This window comes from Paramormyrops kingsleyae, chromosome 1, assembly GCF_048594095.1.
Source record: "Paramormyrops kingsleyae isolate MSU_618 chromosome 1, PKINGS_0.4, whole genome shotgun sequence".
Classification (NCBI taxonomy): Eukaryota; Metazoa; Chordata; class Actinopteri; order Osteoglossiformes; family Mormyridae; genus Paramormyrops; species Paramormyrops kingsleyae.
The window spans coordinates 8127050-8148237 of record NC_132797.1 but is presented as its reverse complement, the minus strand read 5'-3'; the positions used below and the strand labels follow the sequence as shown (position 1 = coordinate 8148237).

General features: G+C 42.6%; 1 long non-coding RNA gene across 1 annotated transcript; it reads left to right on the top strand.

The window, feature by feature from the left end:
* The first annotated feature begins 368 nt into the window (after positions 1 to 368).
* On the top strand, positions 369 to 20988 carry LOC111842380 (uncharacterized). Its single transcript, XR_002837895.2, has 3 exons — positions 369 to 431; positions 801 to 923; positions 18130 to 20988. It is a non-coding gene; the product is annotated as an uncharacterized lncRNA (long non-coding RNA).
* The last annotated feature ends 200 nt before the right edge of the window (positions 20989 to 21188 follow it).

The following is a 21188-nucleotide window of genomic DNA, read 5'->3' as shown; positions in this document are numbered from 1 at the left end:
ATCATGTGTGTTACTTAAAATGTAAATCTCAGTTACACTGAGACCATAAAACTGAGCAACGACACATTGTACTGGTATTGATTTATTGGCATTTACTGAATGATAAGGATGCGTCCATTGGCGGGAAACATTTACATTTACAGCACCTAAGTCAAATATTTCTCTCTGACCAAGGTGACTTGGGCCAGATCGCGCTTTACGTTTCATGGCGTCGATTTCACCCAGGTGCCTCAGAAACCTCATGCGTTTGGCGTCAGTACAAAGATAAATATGGCCCTAAATTGTCGCGAATATATTAATTTCTGGGCACGAATGATTGGTTGCAAGGCTGTTAAAAAAAAAAAAAGGTCATAGCTTTTGGAGACGCGAGCTGCTGAAAGTTCGTAAGTTCACGCATTATACGGGAATGAAGCGCTTCAGGTGCTGGACAGGTGAGCCAACAAGAGTGATTTATGGGGTGGTGGGGGTGCCCATACGGACAGGTGGGGTGAGCAGGAGATTGGATTGTGGAGACAGTAACTGAGTCCCCGGGGGGTGTGTGGAGGGGGAAAGACTTCGATGCCTCAAGCTGAACGAGGGAACTTGAGACAACCTGTTTCTGTAAAATGGAGCATAGTATTCCTCCATCTGTCATTTGAAGTGTCTGTCTCACTTAAAAATCTGAATATAACTCAATTTTAGCCACATATGGTCTGCAGGTCTTTCTTCTGGATGCAGTTAGACATTAAGTTTCTGCTGGGCCTGCATGATGTCGCACTGATCTCTGTCTGGGTCCGCCCACCCATCTTGCTCTTCTGTAGGGTTTTGCCAGGAAGTCCGGTTATGTTGAGGGCCATCGCCAAGACTTCTGAAGCAGTGCAGAAACAATGCCGCTGATTTTTCTGACGAGGGGCCTAAGGTGATAGAGATCTGCCCTGTAACAGGTACGTGGTTGGTGTTTGTCGGCGGTGAAAGTTGGAGCAGTGCTGGTCTGAAGTGAGAGTGACACTGGTGGCATCATCGATACGGCCGCGGTGACGCAATGGCTTATTCAAGCATCGCTTGCCTGCGTTTTCGGTCCGCTGACGTTCACTTAGAGGAGATTCTTCAGGAAGTGAGAGCAGGTGCTGTTCAGTGCCTTCTCACACTTGCACTGGGGATCGCTCCAACTGCCAGACGGGGGTCCCCCATCCGCCCCTCCTCCCTGCCCATCTGTGGAAACCTCATTTGCATGGGCTGAGTAACTGTCGCTATCTCAGAGCATGTGTGTTTGCATCAGCCAGACATGCACTTCTTACACTGTGGCTTGCAGGGACACTGCAGGTTATTTACCCTTTATACTGTATAGTAGTATTCTCTAAGAGAGCGCTTTAGTAAGGGACATGTGGTTCCTTCCCATCCAAATAAAACCTTCTTGTGTTATATTTTTATTTTTGTATCAAGAACATTAGGTCAAAGTTCATTAAGATTCTCTATTGCATTATTGAGTGGATGTTATATCTGTGTTGGATTGACTGAAATAATATTTTAATAGTTTTTAACAGTATGTTGCAAAACCCTTGTACCAGATTTTTGTTAGGCATATTATATTCACCTTACTGGTATGTCCCTTAGGACAAAAATATCAGTTTTTCTGTTATTGTTTCCACTGCCTTACAGTACTTATCATATTGTATGTTTTTGTGAAGACAGGCGAAGGCCATTGAATGAGGCCAGAATGTAGGTTCATTAGTCTGGTATGTTCTCTTCAGGGTGTCTAGTATGTGACTCCTGTCAAGTCACTGGCCTATATTGTCTGATGACTTCTTACCAATTGAGCTGATTGTCAGTCCCTCAGAAGTATTTGTGGTATAAAGGTTAAAAAGGCATTTGGGAAAAACCCTTCTGTGCTTGCTTGTCCTACTCGGCATTGAAAATATTGTGTAAGAAACTTCTACACTTAATCCAGAACCCTCTCTCTCTCTCTCTCTCTCTCTCTGATTTTCACCTGTTAAAGTCAGTGAATGTGGTTCTAAAAACCTTAATAGGCACAATTAATTAAATCAGTGCTTATGAAGAACTGATCTGGCTGATCTGGTTATTTTTGCAGGATTTTTATGGTAAACAAATTGGCACACAAAGTTTGGGATGTTGTGACACTAGATCTTAGATAATCGGTCATCACAGGTACCTGAAGCTGAAATGTGTCTGTAGTATGGGAATGTGTGTGTGTGAGAGCCCTGTGATGCACAGCCTTTCCATCTAGGCTGTACCTCAGCTGCCTAGGATAGTCTGGTCAGTCTCATGATGAGCAGTTGGGTGATGCATGGATGGATGGTTGCATGCATGCCTGTATGCATGGAAAAATCACCTGATTTTAGTCCAACGTACAGGAACTGATTGAAAGAGCTGACAGCTGACAAAGCATGTTGCAATGGCCCATGAAAGACTCAGATTGACTGTCTGCATTATCTGTGTTCCGAGCACTGTTTTTGTGCAGGACAGGTTCCTGTATTTGGGTTGTTCCCTTTTGAAGGGAGACAAAGCACCAGTCCAGTCTGAGTACTTGATTTATTTAAACAGTTTCTTCCTAGTGAGCTGGAGATGTTGTGAGACAGCTTGTGTAATTTAACAGCTGACGTCAAGACATATCTTCCTGTGTTCTTGTTTACTTGTTTTATCCCCTTTAAAAGGGAATTCCACCCAAAAAAGAAACACTGAACTATTTTCTGTAGAGTCAGAGGAAACTGCTCTTGTTTTGCTTTGAGTACAGAACTGGTCTTTTTCCTGATAAATGTCATTCTTTTGTCAAACACTTTGTTTTACATTCTTTTATTGACATATCTGACATTTCACAGAAGGTTACCTACACCCTAGATGATGGCAAGATGGTCCCTGAAAAAAACTAATCAATATTTCAAGTTGCTTTATACTATAATACACACGAGGAAAGTCTGTTGTCCTTCCTTTTTCCAGAGCTGCTTATTTGAGATCTAGCAAGCCTGGAGGTTTTCCAAGAAAGCACAGGAAATGAGAAAGGCGGCGGAGTGGATGGAATAACAGCATAATTAACAGGTTTTGGTGGCATTCCACGTAACCTCAAGCTAAAGGTTTTCAGTGCCCTGTTGGCACTGCGGTCAGGCCTCAGTATTGTCTAAATTAGGGAAAGGTGGATCAGACTGTAAAGGCCTGTGTGTTTCATGGTAATTCTGTTCGTTCAGTTTCCCTCCATATGTTTTCTGACACATTCTTCTTTCTTAAGAAGTGAAACGCAGAAGTGACCTCATTGCTGATGACAGGTAAGGTGCTGTGTATATTTGACTCGAGTTGGGAGCCTAGGATGAGGAAGTTGAAGGCGCCTCGGTCCAGTGCCACTCAATGTACTTATTACAACAGACAAACCGGTTGGGTGCGGAGGTGCTTTCCCCAAAAACCCACTTGGAGGGAAGCAATTTAAGAATTTAAGCTTGTTATGGTGGCAGCTGTAAACCGATGAACAACTGCTTTGTGAAGCAGATGAAGATGTGGGGTTCCCTTTCTACCTGGATCGTGATTTGCCCCCATCCACAGTTCCTGTACTTCCCTATTGCTGAGGATGTTAGGAGATTGGGTGGGGGGCTTGCCAATTCTAATTTAACAATTATTCTTTTGTACATTTAACACACTGAATACTACACCTAAAATGGGTAAAGTGGCTGATCATATTCATGCTCGTTCCTTAAGTGACACCTAACTTGTGTCTTGCCATTTTCATTTAGCCATTTCAGAACAGCGTTACAAATTACTGTGCTTTTAACACACGCACGCGTCATGTGTGTATACACAAATGGATGGATGGATGGGACTCTTTTGTGAATTAGAACTTTACAAATGGCTTCCTTTTAAATAGCTTAGGGCCGTGTGCTGATGTCGTAAGCTGAAGCCCGAGATCTTGAGGTGGCCATCTTTACCTTTGTCTGACCTGAGCCAGTGCAGACTTGTTCTGCTGCAGTAGTACAGCACTGGAAGAACAACTGGCTTTTAAAATAAGGGACCAGGTTATTCAGTAGATTTTTAGTTGCCAGGGCCATTAGTTACTCACCCGCATGTGTTTTTTTTTTTTTTATTTGGAGGTTATGGGTCTGTATATTTAACAATCTCCATGGTTTTAAAGTGGATTCAGATTGAAATCGATTAGGTATAGCACCCATTAAATTGGACAAATGTTCACAAAAAAATAGCTCCCTTAGATAACTTGCTAACTGCATGGAGAAAAACATTGCTGCATTTTTCAAAAAACATTTTGGTGTATTCACACTAAACCCGTTCTGCACAAGAAATTGGTATTTGTAGTGGGGATAATTTTATCAGTGTCAGCTAGTACCGTTGTCTGTAGTGTGGAATACTGAGGCTGATAAATAATTAATATGTTCATATTCAGATTTTCCTGGAGTGACATTGATTGTGATGGAGGTAGTTGTCATAAAGAAGGCATAGCAAAGTTTTAGATTACATAAGTCATTCATTTTTCTAATGTGATTTGCTGTTTTACCTGGCCTCAGTTACAGGTTATACATATCCCACTTAAATGTATTTCATGCATTGAGGAGGTTGTACCATAGGGTCTTTCCCAGGTGACGGTGAGGGATCAGTAAGCTATGAGCTGCCTGGTATCGCAGGGCCCTCAAAGTAGGAAAGTTTGCCATGTGACAGCTGCTTGTTTTTAAAACTGGATCTTTAATTCCTCAGAATCTGGCTTGTAGAAGATTGGACTTATGCTCAGAGGTTCTCCCAGGGCTTGATCGGAATCCACTTGCCCAGTGTGAGCTTGAGACTTGAGGGCAAAGGCTGAAGTATCTGGTTTGGCTAGAGGGTTTGAGTGGAGGAGTAAGTTTGTCCTGCTTGAGTCCCCTCCCCCACTTAAAGAGCACCTATCCACCTGGTCTGCAGTCGTGCTGGATGAAATCACATAATGGGTTGCCCTGTTGGAGCCTTCTGGGATCTCTGCTGATTGTGTGCCACAGAATAGAGCTATTTAAGCCCCTTCCCTCTTCCCCCCTCCCAATTTCAGCCGGAGGTCAGGTTGAGCTTGATGAGCTGTGACCTTCGACCCATTCAGGGGTCAGAGGGGTAAGTGACCCTTATTGGCAGTCAGCAGTTTATTCTCTATTAGAAAGATGACCATGAGGAACACCCACATCAAGGTCTCCCTAACCTGGTCTTTGTCCTCAAGGTTACAGGTGAGAAGGTGAGGAGGGCCAGTTGGGTAGCCATTGTGGCTAGCTGACATGTCTCACGTTACCTGGAAGGTGACCACATAGTAGGCTGCTTGTTCCTGTCCATTAAACCAAACTAAACACAATAAAATCTCTAGCTTGCATTGTTAATCCATTAGGAATGGAGAGTCCCAGTGCTATGTGCCTCCTGCTGGACACCATCCTTCTCTTTTGAACTCAAGCCCTAGTGAATTTAGTTTAGGTGTGTGGGCTGCAGAGGTGACAACCGTCAAGATGCTTCAGGGAACCAGGAAGCCAGTGAGTCTGTGGACATGGGAAACTTGAGAAGGAACTGAAAAAATCTTCACTCACTAAAAATCTTCACAAACAAATCCAGGCTACCATTTGTTATATTTTAATAGCGAGGGCAGTGTTACTCATACACAGAAAGGCTGCTGGAATCTTATAATTCAAGTCTGTGGATATACAGCAGATTCTAATGTCATGATGTGTATCTGTGAATCGGTCAGGATTTGAATGATTATAAATTTGTCAAAACAGTCAGCACTGACCATCCTAAAAAGTGGAGTCTCTATGCTGTCGTAAGAGTGACAATATATAGCAGAAGGTCTGTTTTATCAGGTTAACTGTAAGTTGAAATGAAAGCCTGTGGTTTACAGAAAAATGTGACAGTTAAAGTGATTTACTGAATGGTGTATCACCAGTGACCTTGGGGATCAGTTTGACACTGTATGCTAACAAGTTCATCAAGCAGTACTAAAGTCTGTTGAGATGGTCGGATGTCTTACCAGAGATACCTGCACCTCCATTCGAGGGAACGGGTTTTACCCAAAGAGAGACTTGGGTGAACATCAGCTAATGAGCATTATCCTCACATCCTTCATGTAGCACTTCATATGATTAAAGGACACGTTTTTTGTGATAGTACTGAAGTAATACTGCTTGTTTTTCCTTGTGAGAAACTGGGAGCCCACTTGAGAATCCGTAACTTCACAGGCTGTGTTTGGAACGGTTTGTGTTCATATTGCTGCTCTGCTGTCCACATTGTCGCCATGGGGATTGTGTGTCTCCACCATGGCGCAGCATTCCTCTGCTGCTGTTGGGCACGTCCTGCCACGCTGAGAGTGGCACAGATCCAGGCCTAGATGCCAAGGCTTCAGGCAGGTTAGATGGTGGAGTTGAGTGGCTTGGTTACACCGGCTTGCCTGGCGGGCTTTTGCTGAGGGCCAGGAAGATGGAATATGTTGGGTTAGCCCCTCCCACCTAATTATTCTTTATCCATAAGATAGCTGGCTTCCTGAGAAATGCAAGAGTTTGCTTTTTGATTAAGCTTTCCTGGGGGCCTGTTAAAATCAATTGACTAGGGTAAGTTTACACAAAAATGGTGGGGGCCTCCGAAAGCAGCAGGGTTTCTAATGCTGCAATGATGCTGATACCTTTTTTAAACAATAATTCATTCACTTTGGTCCTAGATGAATAGACCTGGTGGTTGACACACTTGCCAGGGAGAAGTAAATGTGGTTTGAAGTAAATGTGTCCATATCTACAGTCTGGTAGTTATGATTTCAGTTCCCTTATTTAATAATGTATCTCATGTATGTTGCAACAGTCCTGTAAATATGCTTTGAAGTGATGATTGTATAATTAATGTGTATTGTCCAACATTCCAAATATAGTGATTTATATTAATCATGGTTATTGTAGAGAGAGCGGTCATATCGGGAAGTAGAAGATATGCCATCGGTGGAAGGATGGGGTGCCGTCTAATTGGTCAAAAGAAATCGCGGTGATACATTGTGATTGTGACAGGTGGATATCATGAGGAGGTGTGTCTGTGAAGCAGTACATTCTGCTGTGAGTGACATAGCCCAGCGTTTTTGGAGCGGGGAAGAGCACCAAAGTGACACTGGCTGATAGAACAAAATGTGGTCTTCTGTCTGCTCTCTCCTGGTGCTTGGTATGTATGACCTGTCAGCAGAGATTTCCAATGTAGTCCCCCACAAAGCCAGACCATGAATTACATTATTCTTTCCATACAATGGCAAAACATTACCCCCCTCTCCTGGCTGAAAAAAGGGAAATTACAGGTGTAATTGTTTAAGTGATTGCTCTGTGTGTAAGAGATCTGTGTTTCACTTAAGAAGCTGGTCTCATTGGCATTCAGCTGTAATCCTAGAGGCTTAATTACCCAGAGTGCTTCAGCTATAGCAGGCACCAGCCTGGGCCCTGTGGGGTCCCACCTCCTTTCAGCTGTCAATCTCTCAGGACACTAACAAAGAGACTTGGAATAATGTGGTCTTTGGCTGTGGTGGTGTTAGTAGAGTACTACCTGAATTTCAATATTTATGTTCAAGTCCCAGCAATCTACCAAAATTATCCAATTAAATTTAAGAAGCGTATTATATTGGTATCCTCGCTGCAAAATTATTCATATTTTGGATTTCAACCAAACTATACTTTATGTAGTTTGATGGTACGATTTAGCGATCACTCTATTTTGATAGTGGTTCCAAAACTTAGTAGTCAATTAACATTACAAGTAACTAAATATGAGCAAGACCGAATTTAAACAGTTATGGGAATGTCACTGAGTTCTGGCCAATGGCCAAAAGAGGTCTTCTTTTTATACCCTATGACGTGGCTACAGGAAAATCTACAGGAAAATCTGCAGCCGAAGCCCTGTAGCAACAGTGTTATTCGGGTGTAATGTGCTCTGTAAGTGTCTAAAAGGCATTGAATTGTAGCAGCGCTGCTGATCTTGATGGTTTCATGATGGGGGCCTGAATCTGGAGGTCAGATCTCCATCTGAGTGTCCAGCTGGGTGGAAGTAGGCTTGGATGCCTATGGCTTGAGCCCATATTGGATCTTCTGGTAGTTTGTCTGGCCCTGACCGGCTGACTGGCTGCTTGGCAGTTTTCCGGTTCAGATTCACTTCACTTCCTGTGTCGTTTTCACTCATGGGATGCCCATTCCACGTCCCTCATAGTGCTACTTTTTTCCTGACCTGTTTGATAACCTTCTGGTTCTCCTCCATTGCCCGTGCCATCATTTGAACTGAACTGTCAAATGCAACAGCTACTAATTTATTTAGTGAGGTAATTAAGGATCCCAGTGGCACTTCTGCAGATGGCTGTGTGTTTGCACATCTTATGTGTTGCCACGCAGCTGCACAAGACCACTTTATGTTCAAGGAATTTCTCAGCTGATACGCATCATAAATTATTTTGACAGGCTTGCTAACAAAACATGTGCATGTTTCATGAAGCAGCAAGAATTCTCGAAGTGTATGTATGTGTGCACTAAATCTCGTGTGTGTCTATGTGGCTGCTTTACATAAACTCCTACCATGAAAGGTGAATGTGGTTAAGCAGACTGCCTGGGTGCAAGGCTGTGTTGGCCATGTTCTGCTTTTGTCACCCTGGCAACCTCCTCTACCATGTATGTTAGAAACCTGTTTTCTCAGAAGAGAGCAGGCAGCTCAAACTTTATTATCACATCTGCGTGCATAACTTCTGCTAGTTAAAAAGGCTTCCTCGATTCTGACTTTGTGAATTGTTTAATTAACCTATGTTAACTTTCAGTCTTATTGTAATTCACTCAAATTATTTTAATCGAAAGCAAGAATCATTTTCTGCCTTTTTTGAAACAAAAAAGGTGTTTTTTAATCGTGTAGTGCTGACACCTGTTCCCTCATCTAAAATTCCTTCATCCTTCAGTGTTAAACTTCACCGGCACTGTTAACTCACAAAAGACTGGAGTAAAATAGACTGGAAATGCTTTAAAAAGTAATATATTTCTAATGGCAGTAATTGACTGTCTTGCCAGTGGGCACTGCTGAATAATTATTGTTTTTGTGTCTTGTTTCACCAGCTGAAGCAGAGTGCTAATCACTAAGTGTTTTGTGGGTCATTGTAATGAGAAGTCTGGCTGTTATTTCCCTTAATTGCCATCGGTCTTCTGCAGTTCCTCCTTATTTTCTTATGTGTTAAAGACTGTTAATGACACACTGCTAACTCCAGCTCCCCTTGCCCTGGTTGCCCTGGTTGAATTTGTGCTCTTTTGGAACAATGGCATGGCTCTAATAGATCACTTGCTTCTAGTATGGAATGAAGATCTTTTTAGGCCGTTGCTGATTGTGCGCGATGCCAATGGCAACTGCAGAAGGACAGATGATGTCAGTAGGGCGTGGCTTGCAGCAGCCCCAATCAGAGACAGCAAACCTGTCCATCCAGGGTCAGACCTCCAGGCAGTGGTGGAAGAGACTAGAGACCCAAAGTGGGATTGTGCTTGATATTTATAGGGTGGGGAGACCATTTGTAAATCTAGTGTAAACATTGTTGTCAAACTCAAATCAATTAGTTAGTGACTATATGGCCTGGCTGAACTCCAGGCTGGTTGGAACCACCATTGTCTCCCCCTCCTCCATTAGAAGGTGAATATTGTATGGGGAGGTGGGACCTGTGGGCCTAATTGGGATGTCACTCTGTGTCATATTAAGAAGGATGAACGTAGTCCAGTACCAAGCAAACAAATCAGTGGCAGTTTCTAGGGCTGCATGACGCCGGAAGAAAGATCACATTTATAAAACATTAGTCTGACAAAGCACTTGCTTTTTCTCAACATATTCTTTATAGAACCTAAAAATTTTCTGTATAGAGAAAAGCAATTGACTTTAGATGGATTTTGTAACATATACTAGATAATCTTGAAAAGTAACGATCATTAAAATTGCAAAGCATGCTAAGAGTTGTTTCCTGTGAACGAGTAAAAATGTTTTAGCGTAACTTATTGATGGTCTTTGCTGACTGTCGTGGTCCTTGTAACGTGACAATTGCCCACGCATAACATGCATTGCCAATATTAATTATGCACATTGTACAACTCTAGTAGTTTCTACTTCAGGAGAATGGATTTATCCGGGAGACACAGAGCATTTGGCAAATGCACGCACACATAGGAACGAGTTACAAGACATCACAATGTTAACATTTGCATGTATTTCTGACAGGTGCTTATATCCAAAATGATTGGTCAATACTAAGAGGTCCATCACACCACCCAGTGCATTGTATGACTGAGTGATGTCACAATAACATACTCTATTTAAAAACAAACCTCTGGGTGTGCCATTAATTAGCATCTCATTAGTGCTTTTTGACCTGTTTGCCTTGGGCAACGTGCATCAATGTATAACGTGTGTCCATTTAGCCCTCTTAGTATGAAGGGGTTTCAGGGAGAGAGGAAAATGCTGGTGTGAATAGTGTGGGTGTATAGCGATGAACCTGATTTGCTAGGTGCCTGCGAACCAGGCAACTTCTTTATGTTAAGGTTAGGGTGGACCAGTGGATGACCTTACCTGAGGGAACCCCTGAGGTGTTGAGGACATCTGGAGATGGCTCCGGTTCAGGTCTTGCTGGTTTTACATGCCTTCCCTGGAGAAGGGTTTTTACGTCTGGCTGCTGGTCACATGCGATCTCTTCTGATCACTTAGTGTACATTAAGAAAGGTGTATTTACTTTGGTTCTAGACAGAACTTTCTGACTTTCACTGTTTTCATGAAAGATTCTAGGGCCTTGTAATGTTCTTGTGATGCGTGTGATGCTGAAAACTTCATCTCAGTCAGTCACACACAGTCGAGCATATACATCCTGATGCCTTCTGAGTAGAAATGCTGGGTGCTTCATTGCCTAATAATCTGGCTTGCAGCAGAGCTCAGACATGTGGGTGCTGCTGATCTTGCTCTTTTAAATGCAGCAAAACAGCTTGTCCTACAGGTGAATGTCAAATGTATGAGGAAAAACTCAATGAAAAGGCCTTTATTTTGGTTCCTGGCATCATAATAGGTGCTGATGTGACAAGTCATTATCCTATTCTATGTCATGCAGGTGGACACAGGAAAAACGGAGAAAAAAAAACTACCCAATCCTGCTGTGAGCAGAGGAGATATAGAAAAACTGACTCACGGTTAATTTTGCTAACTTATTCAGTCTCTGGGATGTATTCATTGCAGAGAAAGTGGGGTGTTCACGCTTAGCTTAAAACAGCTCTTCTCGTAAAGGCTGCTCAGATCGTTTGACGTCTCATCTCATTGTGTGAGAAGGCTCGCGGTGAGCCTAATGTGGTTCCAACAATAATAGTCTCTATCAGCGTGACGCCAAGAGAGGGAATTGTGACCCCAGTACCTGATAGCCTGAATCTGTCTTTTACTGTTGTACTCTGTTAAGCCATCCATCAACTGTGTCTTTCTCATTCTTGTAGCCTGCTCCCTGGTTTGTCATGAAAGACAGACAACTCTGTGCACAGTGCTTGGGTGTGAAGAATTTTCTTAGCAGGAAGTGGCCTTCTGATTGTTGTATTTATGAGTGCAATTATTCTAAGTATTGTTTTGATTGATAATCATGTCAATTACAGTGAAGGAAGGAAGCAGGAACCTCTTTGAAGACTCATTTGAAAGTCTGGCCAGTGGTAGTAGATCTTGGTTTGACCAGAAAAAATAATTAGAAATATGCTGGGAATTTCTGTGTATTTGGTGTGGTACAACAAGTACAACTAGAACAATTGACATGAATCCTGTTTTATTCAAGTGATACTCAAAATCTGTATAAGTAGGTATCGAATTTGCATCAAGCATGAAGAAATATCAGGTTCCTTCATCCTTCAAAACTTGTGATTTAATGCTCATTGCTTTAAGAATGGTAAAATGTTATTTTATTCAAAGTAGAGTCTAGTTTCTACCTTAATGGATTGAAATGTTTTTTCAAAATGCAGTTTCATGCAAAATAACCTGTATACAACAGTTTACAGAGCCTCCAAAATGAAAAGTAAAATATTTGCTTTTCATGGCAGCAAATTATCTGGCTCTTCACAGTTGTGCTGGTGTTATGCAAATTGACTCATTTTATGAATGACTTTTGGACTGCTGATTTATGGATTGCGACTTAATGTTTTACATTGTTAGTGACAGCTGTATGCAGTACATTTGGTGTTAGGTTGAAACCTAACCTGATGATATTTACGGTCCTAAATTTACTATGACGATTCAGGTTGAGTGTCTTCAGTAGTGCTACTCCAGGGTTACTTTCTCTTTGTTTTTAAACACCATGCTGCCAAACTTCCATTACAATTCTGTGGGACAGAACAGGCTTTTGACGCCGTCAACCTTGTGTCTGAATGGCTCAGACATGCTTTCAAGTCTCCTGTGCTTCTTGTGCGTCCTCTTGGATAGATCTCATGCCTGCTCATTGATCTGCATGTGGACTGGTTCCTGCTGAACAGGCATTCCTCCGTGTGGGCTAGCTTTTCTTATAACAGGTCCCGCTTTCTTCTGGCTGCAGGTCTCTCCTGCTTCGCTTCACAGGAATAGCAAACAGAAACCGCTTGGAAATCCGGCCCAGCAGGAAAATCCTGAGGTGACGCGTTGCGGCACGCAGGCCTGGTAGCCCCAGTCGCTCGCTAAGTGTTTCCTTACTTTTACTGTAAGACTGTCCTTCATTTTTTAGAAAATATGTGTTATATAGCAGTCCCTACATGTACACGCACTATGTCGTTTTATTGGGTTTAGATAGATGGCATTTTGGAGAGGATGAGGAAAAATATCTGGTCTAGACTAGTCAGTGCTACAGAACAACAGGGTCCTTAGGGGCAAATGGGGATAGCACCAGAAATGTGTTCCACCCCAACTGGTAGACTTCACGGGGGGGGGGGTGGGGGGCGGGGGGTGGAGCATCATCATTCAGTCTCTGCCGAAGGACATTTTCCAGTGCTTGGTTTGGCTCAGGAGCCTTCATACTCATCTTATTCTGTGCTCGGCAGATCAGCAAGAAATGGCATCGAATTAATATGTGAGTGACATGAATCATGGCAAATGTAACTCTGTAATAAGAGAACAGGGTTGATGTAAAAGCAACAAAGAGGTGAACATAAAAGCAGTGAGTGCCCACTAGCGCAGGAAGAGGTATTATTGCATAGGTGGCTGGTCTAAGACTTTGCCATAGTGCTTGTCTTCAAAACAAGTGGTGGGGATGATTCAACCTTCCTGGACTTGCATTCCTGGAATTGAGTAACGGCCATCTTGGGCACCGTATGTCTTGTGTCTTTCACTGGCTCCACACCCACACAGCCAAGATAGATGTTGCCCCCCCCCCCCATACAAGATGCCACACATGCATATTGCGTAAACAGAAGTAGTAGGGAAAGATGTTAACCCGTGCATTTTTGCTGCTGTGCAACAAACGTGTCTCATTGTAATCCACCTTTAAAGAGCTGTGTGTGCCAAGAGGCAGGAACTGTAAGTACAGGATTATCGTTAAGTTCATTCAGTTTAACAAACACAGTGCTGTTTGTAATGGCTGATCCAGTAATTACTTTCACAAAAAAATGCTCGGAGCCACGTGGCTCACAGCCTATTGTCCTCAGGTTTGCAGAAATCATATGAGGATGTCAAACCCAGAGGCTCCATACTACTGTATGTTCAACAGTTGAGATGCTACAGGCCATTTGCTGCGTTCCTAAGATCTCACACCTGCAGAGTGGCTTCTTCACCACTACTTCCTGTTGGTGTCAGGACTCCCAGAAAGTCTTAACGGGAGCCAGTTCATGCGGCTAGAAGCTTAGCTGCAGGAAGTGTCTTGTCGCAGCTACAGCTGATGCTGTAGTATTTGGTAATCAAGAACAGCGGTTCTTAGCCAGCGGTCAGGTCCCCAAGGATCCTCTGTGTCCAGAATGATGTGTTTGGCCCCCCCTACACAAGTTATAGTATTGTATAATATTGTTTGTTTTGTAACAATGTACAACAATGACAAAAATGACATATTTTTTATTAAAATAAGGGTCAGTGACAAATACGGGTTGACAAGATAAGCAACTCAAAAATATTTTAAAAATTTGTTTTAAAAGCATGTATCAGGTTTGTTGAAATGTACATTTCATACTCATGTTGGTTTCATGTAATTTGAAATTAATTTGAACCAATTATGTACAAAAGGTAAGACTGAATGTCCCTGAAAATGTCAAATGGTGTAATCACAAAAGAATTAGAAATATTAAATATATTATCCACCCAGAGTGTACTGACAACAATTGCATTTTAAAATATCACAAAAAAATAGGATTACAGACATTCCCCTACTTACGAATGAGTTAAGTTCCGAATGGCCATTCGTAACTTGAAATGTTCGTAAGTCGCTATTCAACATCATTTTATGGGTATACGCAAGTACTAAGAACTAGGATGCTGGGAATGCGCACGCTACGCTGCTGAGCGGCGGGAGTAGCGGCCAGAAGTCATACTAGGAGGAATTGCCGTACAGAAAAAAAAATTGATGTTGTGGACAGGAAACGGGAGCCCAAGGAACACAATTTGGACTTACAGTCCTCTTCGTATGTCTGAAAGTTCGTAAGTAGATGAGCGTCTGTATCTCTAAATTTAATGCAGTTTTGCAGTATCAAGCATGATATCTGCTGAAAATGCCTCCATTTTCTAAATAATCTTTGACAAATTGTGTATAAATTAAAAACGTTATTACACTGCAATAGAGGATTATGTTTTATTCTACATTATTTTTCCTTATATGATCATATTTTTATGAAAAATACTGGTTATGCCAGTTGACACAAACCAGTTACACCACCTGACCATGTTGCTTCTACGGTCAAAGGCCATTGTTTGTTGAAGAAAAAATCAAGCATGACAGTCAACAAGGTCAACTGAACTTGGTCTTTTGTTTTACTTCAATATATAAAAAAAAACATCTAACAACAAGAATTGTGAATTCATGTTTTCTGTTGTGATTTCATCCATCCATCTGTCCATCCATTTTCTGCCACTTATCTGGGGCTCAGCTTTAGGGGTAGCAGTCTGAACAGGGATGCCCAGAACTCCCTTTCTCCAGCCACCTCCTCTAAACTCCCCCAGGGGATACCAAGGCATTCCCAGGCCAGCCGAGAGATATAAACACTCCAGTGTGTCCTGGGTCTGCCCCGGGGCCTCCTCCCAGTTGGACATGCTGAAAGCACCTCCCCAGGGAGGTGTCCAGGAATTATCTGAGATAGGTGGCCGAACCCCCTCTGCTGGCTCTTTTTGATGTGGAGGAGCAAATACTCTCTGAAATGTCTGAGCTCCTCACTCTCTCTGTAAGGCTGAGCCTAGACATTCTACAAAGGAAACTCATTTCAGCAGCTTGTATCCCTGATCTCTTTGTTTCGGTCACTATCCAAAGCTTGTAACCATAGGTGAGGGTAGGACTGCAGATTGCCAGGTAAATCAATAGCTTCACCTTTCAGCTCAGCTCTCGCTTTACCATGACAGAACGGCATAACTGCCGACGCAGCACCAATCTGCCTAACAGCCTCCCGCATCCTCCTCCACTCACTCATGAACAAGACCCCAACATACTTGCACTCCTCTGTTTGAGGCCTTAACTCACCCTCAAACTGGATGGGCAGTCCACCCATTTCTGGTTGAGAACCATGACCTCAATCAAGATTTAAGGAAAATATGTAGCAACAATGAATTGGGATAAAAACATGTCTGTCCATGTGTCTGTGTATGTCTCTCTCTGTCTGCATGTGTGTGTCTGTGTGTAAACTACCTTTCACACCTTTTGGCCCTTGCAGCAGGCTCAGCGTTCACTGTGTGTTTGTGATTTCCATGCTTGAAAGTGACTTCTGTTAGGGGAAACTAGGCTCTGTTATATTATGAAATTGTAGTAATTTAATAAATTGTATTTTACAAATGCAAATTTCACAATTTGAGTAGCATTGGAGTTCTAGGTCTTTTAAAGGTGCTGTTCATGTTCAGCAGTCACAGTTCACCCACTTGATTCTGCCACATTGCTTAAATTTGTAAGTAGATGGAATACAAATATGCACTGGAGATAAACATTTCTAAAACACCAAGGTTGTGCAACATAACGATTTCCTAGCCTTACAGAGCTTTGATGATAAAGTTGTGGATAAATCATCACTTTTCCCAAAAGTTTAACACTGAGCACTTGCAAATAGTTCTATATAGTAAGAGTTTATATTACAGATAATCAGCATGAAGAACTACTGATATTTCACAAAACTGGCCTCTAACAGAGGCTTGTAATAGGAGTCAAATGATGTAACTGGTTACACCATTTGACATTTCAATTTAAAATCAAATTTGGCAGGTATTATCATGGGTGCTTATGTAAACACGTGGCCTTGGTGTGAATGTTTCAAACATAATTTTTATTTAAAGATAAATACTCGTTTATATGATTCTGATGAATTGTGAATGTTTTCCTGGGGTAACACCATTTGACATGTAAATCTAAGCAAAAATTATTTGCTATGTTAAAGAGTTATTAATCTTGGCATACAGCAGTTATGGTCTCCTAGGCTCCTTCTCTGTTTTGTTATTTCCCATCACAGCCTTTTTTTGCACAATAAGAACAAAATGGCTCCTTGAATAGTTACTCCACCTTGACGCTTCACCATTCCACAAATTAATCATGAGAATCAAATCAATTGTGTTCTGATACTTTTATCTCCTGTCAAATAGTTCTAATGTAAGATTATCCCAGACTATTTGAAAGGGTGTTTTATTGAGAATTTGTGTGTCTTTTCTTCAGTTTATAATATTATTTGCAAAACAGACTGTGAAAAAAAAACCTATTTGGCAAATGGCTCTGAAATTAGAAACTTGACAACCATTAAATGTGCTCTTCATAAATGACTCTCATTTTAAGGTATTAGCCTTCAACAAAATAAAACAAATATTGTAATTTAATATTTTTAACAATGTTTTTAAACTAAATGGACCAATGATCCCCCCCCCCCCAACTTCCCCATGAGATGCTAACGGAATGGTTTGAATTTAGCTGTGAATTTTGGGATTCTGCATAACATCATGATCTAAGCTCTTGCATCGTTTACATTCCAGGAAGGAATACTATTGGTTTCTTTTAAAAATCTTTAATATAAGCCTAATTTTAATGCACAGTTACAGTATATCGATGTAAATGGTATTATCATCCTGCATCTCGTTTTGAAAAAAATCCATATACTTTAGAAATTCTCTACAGCCCAGCCCCAACTTTGACAGTGTTGAATTGTTTTCTATGCTTTCGAATAAATTGCACACCCTCTCCCGCTCCCCCCCACCCCCACCCCCACCCACCCATCAGTCCTCGCTGAGGCCCCCTAGTGGCCCGTGGATCCCTGGTTGAGAACCACTGCTCTAGAAGACCCATGAAGCGTTACAGTTTTACACCATCTGTTGCTGTTACTGGGTGGTTATTTTGCCAGATGCAATTCCATCAGGATCTAAGAGTCTCTAGCTGATATGCACAGATACCTCCGGAATTCAAGCGTGGTCCCTGGGAAAATCTTACTCGGTACTGAAATCAGGCATTGAATTGTCATCAGGTTTGAATTGTCAGCTGTTAAAGTCTCATTTTATTTTTGTCTAGAAATTTGCCTTTTTTCTATGTTACTTCTCTGTTCATGTTGAGCAGATGGGTGGCTTGTCGTTTGTCACCTCATATTTATAAAAAATATTTGTTAGCCCTAAGCTTGTTTTGAGCAACTTTGTCTGTTGCTGCTGCTGTCGCTCTAGACATCTCTGTCCGCCCAAACTCATGCTGTGGAATTTTTCCACCTGCTTTGCGTGGGCTGGGTTTGATGTGTACTTTTGTGTGTGTGTGTGTGTGTGGGGGGGAGGGGTTTCTCCGGAGAGAAGGAGAGAAGGTGAGAGTATCAGCCTACAAACCACATCTATATATAGGCTGCTGCAGCTATACCACGATGAGAAATAGACTTATATTTGCCGTTTGTGACTGAACTCTTTTCCAAGGTCATGGATTTTAATGTTTAATAACAGCAAATGATGCCTCATCAAAGAATTGCACATTCCTAAAATGAGCCTTGGCATTCTGGGTCATATTTATTTCTGTTCTAACTTTTTAAAATGGATTTTTTTTCCCCCTAGTGTTGCCTGAGAAGGACGGAGGTTGTGGGCCATTGCCGTGCGTCTGCGAAGCTACTGTCACCCTGCCGTGCTACACTGACATGCCACTTCAGAGGGCTGGGAGGGGGGCGGTTCCCTGCAGAGATGCAAAGGAAGCCGCAGCTCCGCAGCAGGAGTCGTCCGCTGGCGGAACGTTGCTCTTCTCTCGCTCACTTTCTTTCATTTGTGGTTCTGGGGGTCGAACTATCATATTGTGCTTTAGGGGAAAACAAAGGAACCATCACTGTGCTTTGGCCTGCTGGTCACGCAGCTCCGGCTTCGTGTTTTTATTTATTTTTTGCTGAATGAACCATTGTTCAGTAATGCCAACAGTCATGAGTGGCGCCTTAATATGTTGTTAAAATATTGTAAATACCTTCTTTTGTGCTTCTGTGCTGGTCTCTTCTGAAAGGCCATAGTTACTCTCCATCTGTGGTTTATTCTGGAGCTGATCTTGGCACGTCGTGAGATTCAGTGTCAAATAATGTGGCCTAAAAGTAAATAAAACATGCAGCAGTGACGTTCGCCTCGCCTGCTCCCAGACGGTCCCCCTTTGCTCATTGCGCCGCAGGGAGTGATAAGAGATTTAAGGTGCTCCATTTCATGGGTGATGTGCCTTTAAATGCGAACGGCACAGGCCTTGGTCAGCTAGTGTCTGCGAGTGAACTTCCGCAGTGCCGTGGTCCATGAAGCTAATCCCAGAGACACTGAGGCCTGTGAGATAAAGCCTGCTTGGCCTTAAATAGGCTGAGGATTTGAGTCTGTTTCATCAGGTGTATTTTTAATTTTATATAAAGTTCAATGCTTTTTTTTTTTTTTTACTGAATGCTTACTGGTATGTCTGTGTGTTTGTCTTAGTGTCTCTATGTATTGTCTGTTTCTTGAGTACAGTGTTTTATGCTCTATTCTGTTGAAGAGCTGTATGTTTTGCTTGTAATCCCAGTGCGTGCTGCTGTGACGTCTCCCCGGCACGTAAACCCTTCATATAATCTTGGCATAACTTAGGCTGTAAATGGGTGACTTGACTCTGGTTGTCTTGTTCCTCTGGACCGCACTGGTGGGCGTTTCCTGCCACACAGCAGATAAAAAGTGTGAATCCTGAGCACTTCTCAGCTGGCCACCACCGCCACATTAGAGAGAAGTTGTGTCTGAGGTGTCTGCCGTTCCTCTGACCGCCGCACATAGCCGTCCGAGGCAGCAGGAGGCAGCTGAATGATAGGAAAGGCTTTGACACTCTTCCCCCCAGAGATCTGCTTGTTCTTTCTGCTAACTAATGTGTGGGGGGCCGTGGGAAAGCTTCACTTCACGGATGCTGTCCTGAGCTCTGTCGTGTGTCTGTGAAGATGCAGAGGTGACATGGAATGCTTGTTTCACCTACGTCGGTGCAGACCTGAAAGGTACACGTTCCTGCTTTCTCTGAATGGTACACGTTCCCGCTTTCCCTGAATGGTACACGTTCCTGCTTTCCCTGAATGGTACACTTTCCTGCTTTCCCTGAATGGTACACTTTCCCGCTTTCCCTGAATGGTACACGTTCCCGCTATCCCTGAATGGTACATGTTCCCGCTATCCCTGAATGGTACACGTTCCCGCTTTCCCTGAATGGTACACGTTCCCGCTTTCCCTGAATGGTACACTTTCCTGCTTTCCCTGAATGGTACACTTTCCCGCTTTCCCTGAATGGTACACGTTCCCGCTATCCCTGAATGGTACATGTTCCCGCTTTCCCTGAATGGTACACTTTCCCGCTTTCCCTGAATGGTACACGTTCCCGCTATCCCTGAATGGTACACGTTCCCGCTTTCCCTGAATGGTACACGTTCCCGCTTTCCCTGAATGGTACACTTTCCCGCTTTCCCTGAATGGTACACGTTCCCGCTATCCCTGAATGGTACACGTTCCCGCTTTCCCTGAATGGTACACATTCCCGCTTTCCCTGAATGGTACACTTTCCCACTTTCCCTGAATGGTACACTTTCCCGCTTTCCCTGAATGGTACACGTTCCTGCTTCCCCTGAATGTACACTGCAGTCAGCTGTACTTCCTGCCCCTCCTGCCCATGTGTAGCGCTGGGCCCGGAGCTCCCCTTCCACTCTTGCACCGGCATCCTGTGGTCTTTCCTTTATTAGACCGCAAACTGACACAGAGCCCAACACTGGTATGAGTGCAACTGTGTGGGTGTGAGTGAGGAGGAGGAAGCGTATGAGAGAGAGAGAGAGAGAGAGAGAGAGGGAGAGAGAGGGAAAGTCACCAGGGACAGCATGCGTCTCTGATACAGGAAGTCTTTGACTACGTGCTTCTCAGTGTTTGCAGTCTGTCCACAAAACACGTTTTAGCCACAACTTTATCTGCGTTTTTTAAATAAAATGGGAATAACCAAATTTGCTTTTCACTTTTACGGTTGTTTTGGCAAAATGATTCTTGCAATAATTGCATTAATGGATGTGGGGACAGAATTAGAAGTTATTAATATGGGCTGCATTCACATTGAGAGAGAAAGCCATCAGACAGGTGTTTATCAGTGTTACAACAAAGCATGGATTATCGGTCCTTGTTTAATGCCTTTGCCTTAATCCTGTTATGGATGTCACCTGTCATGTCTCTGTAATCACCAGCCAAGTTCCTTATAAATAGACTCACTCATTGTATCTCTTTATCGGGGGGGGTCCATCCCCAAGTGTGTCTGTGTGAGACGTGGTGGGACAGTAGCGTCTTGCTCTCTCATCCACCATCTTATTGTCTTTTGAATGTCACATTCACATTTTTCAAGTATCTTTGATTTAGTTTAAGCCCATATCCTTCCATTTTTTAAATGTTCTTTCTGACAATGCACGAAAGATCTTTTAATTCATATAAATGTTTTTATTTGTGATCAGGATCAGTTGTTGTTTTTGATCATGCTTTTATAATAAATCTATTCATAAAGATAATGAGACTGTTGGTCTGTGAATTGCTAAAAAATAAAAGATATTATTGGGCACCAATATCTGTCTACAGAGCAACATAACATTTTCCTACTGGATTTGCTATGGGGGTCACAG